The 8,333-nt window shown below is 38.1% G+C and overlaps 1 long non-coding RNA gene across 1 annotated transcript in view; it reads left to right on the top strand.

The window, feature by feature from the left end:
- The window catches only part of LOC143646773 (uncharacterized), a 125,839-nt gene that overhangs the window by 94,786 nt on the left and 22,720 nt on the right, over positions 1-8,333 (top strand). Inside the window, exon 4 of the long non-coding RNA XR_013157607.1 lies at positions 2,991-3,067. This is a non-coding gene — a long non-coding RNA (uncharacterized LOC143646773). The remainder of the gene's footprint in view (positions 1-2,990; positions 3,068-8,333) is intronic.

Consider the following 8,333-nt stretch of genomic DNA (forward strand, 5'->3'; position numbering starts at 1 on the left):
CCTCCCCCCTATGACAGTAGCAGTAAACTGGTGTGACAAGATGTCACCTGCCTAAGGGTCCCCAAATCTTCTAGTTTTTGCTTGGTCTTTAAATGATAAATAGTAAAGGCTCTGAATCCCATTCCATTAATGATGATAAAATTCAGTATCCATCCCAATGTCTCCAGGTATTTCTTGGAAAGAGGCAAGTGGATCTGGGGGAAAGGAAACAGCAGACACTTATCTTTTGCCTCCTGGCCTCAGGCTCTGACTTCCTTGTTTCTATTTTATTCGTGGTTTTTGGTACTGTATGCCTGGGCTTCTATGTATGACTCTCCTCCTTATTGCATTGTTTTCTTGGTATCATCTTGTTCTTCATTTCCCTGAAAGAGCATTAACGCAATCTTGCATGTGTAACATACTTAAAATTTTTTAATAGCAAAAGCCTACAGTGCCTACAAAGGCAAACACTGGGAAGTTTCTACTGACTATCTCATCTGCCGTAGCTCTCTAATTCCTATTCTTTGCCTTATGCATAGATATTAGATCCCTTTGCAACTATCAAGGACTTTTTATTCTCAAAGAAACAAAGATACTTTGTTTCATATGGTCATGTGGACTTTTTATCCCCTTGCTCCCTTCCACATCCCTCAAAGAAGAAGGAAATAATCTGCATAATTCAGAATAAAGAGAGATTTACTTTGTTGGCATGAAATATTCAAAACGATGCCCTGAGATGCTGTAACCACTAATAAGAGAGTTTAATGGATGTTTCATTATGGAAAACATATGAATTCTCCTCTGTGCCAGGTACTCTTCTAAATACTATAGTATATTAATTATGCAGTCTTCATAACAACTCTGCTGGATACTGTTCCTATTTGTCTTTTATAGATGGGGAAACTGAGGGACAAGAACCTTTGTGAGAGTGGGGTGGAGAAGAGAGAGAGGGGAATTCCCAAGTGCCCAATCAGATGGGTGAAGGTGGGATTAAATTTTTAGTAATGGGACATGCCTACATGCCATCCTAGCTAGGAGTTAGAAGCACAAAAAATGAGAGGTTACATAAATATAAATGAGTCTTTCCTGGAGGGGAGATCCACACTGCATTTAAAAATATAACCCTTTCTTTCCTTGCTAGGAATATATCTCAGTGTGGGCGTGTTGGGCATATATCCATATTTCAGCAACCCTGACCTGAGCAGGAGATTGCAAGTAAGGGCTTGTCCAGAATTAGATCCCAAATGGCATCAACTTTGCTAGAAGGAACTGTCCACTGTCCTTACTCCTTTTTCACCCTCTAATCCTCAACTGTTTTCTTTAAGGCAATGATGTCACAGCCACCTAATTTTTCTTGCTAGAAAAGGTGGTTTATTCCTCTATTTTCTTCAATTCCATACCTTTAGTTTCCTGCCCATCTTACTTCTAGATTATTTTTTCACTCCCTACTCTCTCCCAAATCCTTAGATGAGACACACAGTGCTTCTTTCCTCACTCTTTCAAGGTCTTCTAAATTACTCAATCATGTCATCTTGCTTTCTCCAGTACACCCTCCACATGATATCAGAGTAAACTCTCCACAACACCTGTCTGGCAAGTTCTTAACTTTAAAAGCCAACTGTCTTTCAAAGAATTTAGGAAAACATTTTTAAAAAATGTGTATTTGCCCACAATATACTATTTATTACAATCTTCAATCCTTCCCACACATCTAAATTTTTAACTGGTGTCACTTGTCTTCGTTTTGAAGAGCTTTCTGGAACATTTCTTGAAATGTAGGTCTACTACCGATAAATCCTTTCAGATTTTATTCTTTAAAAAAATCTTTATTTCACCATCAAACTTGGAGAATACTTCTATTCCAAAATATGCATGAATTTTATATTGCTCCCTAACAAATTACCACAAATTTGGTGGCTTAAAACAACACACATATTTGTTATCTCAAGTTGCTGTGGTCAGGGGTCTGGGAATGATACAGTTAGGTCCTCTGCAATTAAGCTGTTTGTCTGCTGTGTTCTCATCTGGAGGCTCAAGTGGGGAAGCATTCATGGCCACCTTTTCAAGGTTGTTGGTAGCATTTCATTTCTTGTGGCTCTAGGATTTGTGACAGCTAGTTTGTTCAAAGCCAGGAGGAAGAGAGTGCGTCTGTTAGTAAGATGGAGTCCTTTTTAATGTGATGTAATCAATATTCTGGCATTCCACATCTTTTCAATGTTCCCTTAGTTAAAAGCAAGTGACATACCCTGCCTCTGCTCTACAAAGGTGTGAAAACTAGGAGGTGGGTGTCACGGGGATCACCTTAGAAACTCTGAGAATATGTCCTGCCTGCCATGATATACAATGCTAATTTTGCATTTTTTTTTCTTTTAGAATTTGAGTTGTCATTTCAATGTCTTCTGGCTTGCAGTGTTTTTGATGATAAATCAGAAGTTAATTTTTAAAATATTTTTATTGTGAAATATCCACACACGTACAGTTTAACCATACTATATAACCAGTGACTGACAATATCATCACATAGTTGTGTATTCTTCACCATGATCATTTCTAGAACATTTGCATCATTCTAGAAAAAGAAATAAAAAGAAAAAAAGAACTCATGCATCCATATCCCTTAACCCTCCCTCCCATTGACTCATAGTATTTCATCTATCCAATTTTTACCTTTTATCTCCTCCTATTATTTATTTTTATCCATATTATTATTATTTTTAAATCATCTGCCATACCCTGGATAAAAGGAGCAGTTAATTTTTTTTTTTATATGGGCAGGCACCGGGAATCGAACCCGGGTCCTCGGGCTTGGCAGGCAAGCATTCTTACCTGCTGAGCCGCTGTGGCCCGCCCGATCTTTTGCTTCTTGTTAGTCTATAGTCATGTGCAAATTTTATAGTTATATTATTTATATATAATATTTAATATATCATATATAGAATATAGAAATATATTTGTATAATATTTATTATATATTTATGTTTTAATATATTTTCTCCAAAATTTTCTTTGAGATGAAAGATCTTACTCTCCTCACATCCTAAATTGAAGGCAAACCAGATCCTGATTATCTTAACCATTGACTAAAGGGGTAAGTAAAATCATTCCCCAAAACATACATAGGTAAAAAATACAAGGTATCAGAAATAAGAGAAATTATGTCACTAAAAATATTTGATTTGAAATATAAGAGGGGCTACCAAAAGTACTAGCTAAAGTTAGTCTCCAGTTTCAAAGTTATAGTTATGATTCTGAAAATCTAGATTTTTCTGGATCTCTTGGCAATTGTACTAGTGGTTTAGTTAATATTTTCTCTCAGAGTAAAGCTTTCATTTTTATATTTTAACAGCCCAAAGAGAAAGTAGAAAACTCACTAAGTTTGTGAGAAATGGAAAAGCATTGAGTTAAAATTCCCAATCTCATTTCTTTCCTAATCCATTGATGTCCCTGGGATTTTGGGCAGATGTTCCCTAGTTTTTACCATTCACTCATATGTACCTATTTGAGACAGTTTCAAACTTGAACTGGCTCCTTTATCTTTTCAAACATGATTCCAGATTCTGAGTCTTTGGAAGGAAGAGATATTTATTTGCAACAAAATTTATGTTTACTGTAGTACACTATTTACTTTAACCTGTATAGTCAATTTATTCAAACCATAATTACATGGAAACTTGAATAGGGAATGAGATCTTGTTTTTTACCAGGTTAATGTAATACCCTGATACATCTCAGAGTAATTTGGTCAGAAAATAAAAAATTATTAGCTAAGTCCCTCTGAAGGACTGGGGGAAAATGTGGAAATATTAAACTTCCCCACCTGGGGAATTTATGATGTTCTCTCAAGCATTGGGTATTACCAGTTTAATAGGCGGAACCCTCAAGCTTGGGGCTTGCCCTTATGAAACTTATTCTTGGAAAGGAGAAGCTAACCCTATTTGTAACTATGCTTAAGGGTCACCCCCGGAGAACCTATTTTGTGGCTCAGATGTGGCCTCTATCTCTAAGCCAACTCTGCAGATAAACTCACTACCCTCCCTCTGACATGAGACATAACTCCCAGGGGTGTAAGATTCCCTGGCAATGTGGGGCATGACTCCCAAGGATGAGGCTGGCCCTGGCATTATGGGATTGAGAAAGCTTTCTTGACCAAAAGGGGGAAAAGAAATGAAACAAAATTGACTTTAGGGCCAGGCCACGGTTGCTCAGCAGGCAGAGTTCTTGCCTGCCATGCTGAAGACCCGGGCTTGATTCCTGGTGCCTGCCCATGCAAAAAAAAAAAAAAAAAGGTTCAGTTGGCTAAGAGATTTCAGATCGAATTGAGAGGTTATTCTTATGCACTATATAGATATTGCTTTTTAGTTTCTAGTTTATTAGAATAGTTAGAAGGAAATACCTGAAACTGTTGTACTGTAATCCAGTAACCTTGATTCTTGAAGATAATTATGTAACTATACAGCTTTTTTGGTGTGATCATGTGTGGTAGTTAGATTCAGTTGCCAACTTGGCCAAGTGAAGGTGCCTAGTTCTGCTGCTGTGAACATGAGCCAATGGAACGTGAACCTCATCTGTTGCTCATTACATCTGCAGTCGGCTAGGAGTTGTGCCTGCTGTAATGAATGATGTTTGATTTAATTGGCTGGTGCTTAAATGAGAGAGCGCAACATAGCACAGCCCAAGCAGCTGGCATTCCTCATCTCAGCACTCGCAGCTCAGCCCAGGCCTTTGGAGATGCAGAAAGGAATCACCCCAGGGAAAGTTGTTGGAACCCAGGGGCCTGGAGAGAAGGCCAGCAGAGACCACCCTGTGCCTTCCCGTGTAAGAAAGAACCTCAGATGAAAGTTAGCTGCCTTTCCTCTGAAGAACTAATGAAATAAATCCCCTTTTATTAAAAGCCAATCCATCTCTGGTGTGTTGCATTCCGGCAATTAGCAAACTAGAACACCATGTGATTGTGAAAACCTTGTGACTAACGCTCCCTTTATCCAATGTATAGGCAGATGAGTAAGTAAATAAAAGACAAAAAAAAAATCTAATAGGGGAATATGGAGTATTGGATGTTTTGGATGTCTTTTTATTATTAATTGTATTTTTTTAGAAAAATGAAAATGTTCTAAAATCGATTGTGGTGATAAATGCACAACTATATGATATCAGGAGCCATTGATTGTATTCTTTGGATGATTGTATGGTATTTGTATATATCTCAAAAACATTGAGTTAACAAATAGCTGGTTCTTAAGGAGAAATTCTGCTTAGTGGATTCATAACGTTCATGTACTGGGACTGGTAAAATATATACTGTAATAGGGCTTCTTGGTATTTAGATCTATCGCTGGTATTTGTGTTCCTTTGCTCAATATGTATTTTAAGCACTAACTTATGTAATAAACACTATGCTATTTATTTCACAATGCATAATTTATTCCTCATAGCATCTCTGTGAATTTATAATTGATATTTTTAAAGATTCATTTGACTTCAAGAAAGCATGATAAACTTGAACACATATGTGACTTCATTCTTTCTTTCAAGAAGAGTAAAGTGATATGACTCCTAATATGAATCAATGTGTTAAGAGAAGATCTGGAAAGCTGGTGAAGATTTTGTGGTTGAAATATAAGCAAAAAAGAAAAAGAAAAAACATATATATATATGTTTTATATATAAAAATATAATTTTATATATATATAATTCTTAAGAAAACAAGATCTTCTGCAGGGGAGGAAAACTAATAATTTATTAAATGCCTCAGCTCTGATAGCATGTATTTAAAAATATAGGGCGGGCCACGGTGGCTCAGCAGGTAAGAGTGCTTGCCTGCCAGGCCCAAGGACCCGGGTTCGATTCCCGGTGCCTGCCCATGTTAAAAAAAAAAAAAAATTTCTGCCATTTAAAAATATAAACAACATGTGTCTTTCTGCCCTAAATTATGATGTAGCTATATGGAGAGGATGGGGGATTGGGGATGTATTAGTCAGGGTTCTCTGGAGAAACAGAATCAACAGGAGAGATCTGTAAATATGAGAATTGTGAAAGTGTCTCATGCAAATGTGGAAATGGAAGAGTGAAAATTCCGTGGGGTACGTAGTACAGTGGTAGAATGCTTGCCTTCCATGTGGGAGACCTGGGTTCGAATCCTGGACCATGTACCCACCCCCAAGAAAAATCCATAGGGCAGGCCATGAATCAGCCCTCCGTTGACTGGATTATCTCATTGGTGGGAGATGCAACTTAATTGGTCGCAGATGTGATCAGCCACAGATGCAACCAACTGACTGATGATTTAATACACCAGCCTTCCAGTTTATCAACCAGCCATGAAATATTCTTCAGTGGTGGTCAGGCCATTGCTTACCTGATCAGACAACTGGGCATCATCACTTGGCCAAGCTGACACCAGGGCCTTACCGTCACGGGAAATGTGCATATGTATGATGTTTAGAGATTGAAAAGAAAAGAGTTAAATCATAGTGGGAAGAGCAGTGCCTCTCAACTTTAAAAGGCATTGAACATGATAATTTGTCTAGACCATGGCTAAAAGAGAGGGGTTCATAGCCTCAAATGGGGCTATTTGTTAATCTAAAGAATCTTGTGTAACTAGTTGATACTTTAAGCCTTGTGAATGTATAACTGTGATGGTTAAAACCTTAAAAAATGACTAGTTGCACGTGTGGCAGGGCACAAGTTAATATATTAAAAGGCAAAACAAAGCATTAAAATACACTGAATTATTTATTCTCTCTTTATCACCCCTCAAAGATGTGTTAGGGAGAATTATGTCCCCCAAGAAGGTTCCATGCCCTAATCTCAGGACTGTGACTAGAATGTGATATCCCACCCATGGATATACTGTATCTTACATGGCAAAGAGGGCTTTGTAATATTCTTAAGGATACTAATCAACTGATCTTAAAATATAGAGATTAATTTTTGGATTATTTGGGTAGGCCCCAATGTAATCACAGGATTGTCTTCCAAGCAGAAGCAGGAAAGGAAGTCTGAGAGTCAAGGCGTGAGGACTTACTGCACCACTGCTGGTTTGAAGATGGAAGGGACCCTATGAGATGAAATCTGGTGCCATTAGGAGCAGAGAGCAGCCCCCCAGCTGAAGTCCAGCAAGGAAATGGGGACCTCAGTCCTACAGCTGCAAGGAACTGGATTTGTCCAACAATGAATGAACTTGGAAGAAGACACAGAGCCCTGGAACCACAGCCTGGCTGATGTTTTGAAAGCTCAGTGGGATTTTAAGCAGAGAATCTGGCCAGGCTGTGATGGACTTCTAACCTATGGAAACTGTAACATAATAAATTCATATTGCTTTAAGCAGCTACATTTGTGGTAATTTGTTGCACAGCCCTAGACAATATAAGGGAAAAAACGAGTTTATTTGTTTTAGTTTACAAAATGCTGCTGGAAACACAATGTACCAGAAATGTGTTGGCTTTTATAAAGGGAATTTATTAAGTTACAAGTTTACAGTTCTAAAGCCAGAAAAATGTCCAAACTAAGGTTTCCAGAGAAACACCCCTTGTCTCAAGAAAGGACCCATGACATTTTGGGTTTCTCTGTCAGCTAAGAAGGCACATGGCTATGTCTGCTAGCTTTCTCTCCCAGTTTCTCGTTTCAAATGGCTTCCCCAGGGGTGTTTTCTTTCTGCATCTCCAAACATTTGTCTGTCAGCTATGAAGTTTTTTCAAAAATGGTCCCCTCTTAAAGGATTCCAATAAGTGAGCCACCTTGAATGGGTGGAGACATACCTGCACCTAATCAAAAAAGCCCCACCCACAATTGAGTGAGTCACATCTTCATGGAAACAATAAAAAATCCCACCCAACAATATTGAATCAGGATTAAAGAGCATGGCTTTTCTGGGGTTCACAACAGTTTTGACCTGGTACACAACATTAAGCAAGAGTTGAAATTTGCCTTGGCATCACTGATACTCAGAATAGGCTAATTTCTGTGATGGCATTTCCATTTCATGCTTTCCTTGGCTTAATATCATAAAACATTTATTTCTTAAATCAAAACCCAGTTGAATGTTTGGCAATGGATTTATAGAACAGGCTCCTTTCATCTAGAGATTCAGAATCCTCTGAATCCTGGATTCTCTGCATCTGGCCAATGTATAAGGAAAGAGAAATTGTGGGGAATAATGCAACAGATTTTAGGGATGAAGCCTGGAAATAGTAAGCAAATGAAGAAATGACACTTGTGAACAACCAGCAAATTTTTGCCACAGGGTCCTGGAACTCAGGGGTGATAGTGGCATCTGGAAGTCAATAACTCTACCTAGTCTGCAAAAACAAACCTAACAGATTCTCGGTGAAACATATTTGTCATGTGACAGTGTG

The sequence above is a fragment of the Tamandua tetradactyla genome, chromosome 9 (genome assembly GCF_023851605.1).
Source record: "Tamandua tetradactyla isolate mTamTet1 chromosome 9, mTamTet1.pri, whole genome shotgun sequence".
Taxonomy (NCBI): Eukaryota; Metazoa; Chordata; class Mammalia; order Pilosa; family Myrmecophagidae; genus Tamandua; species Tamandua tetradactyla.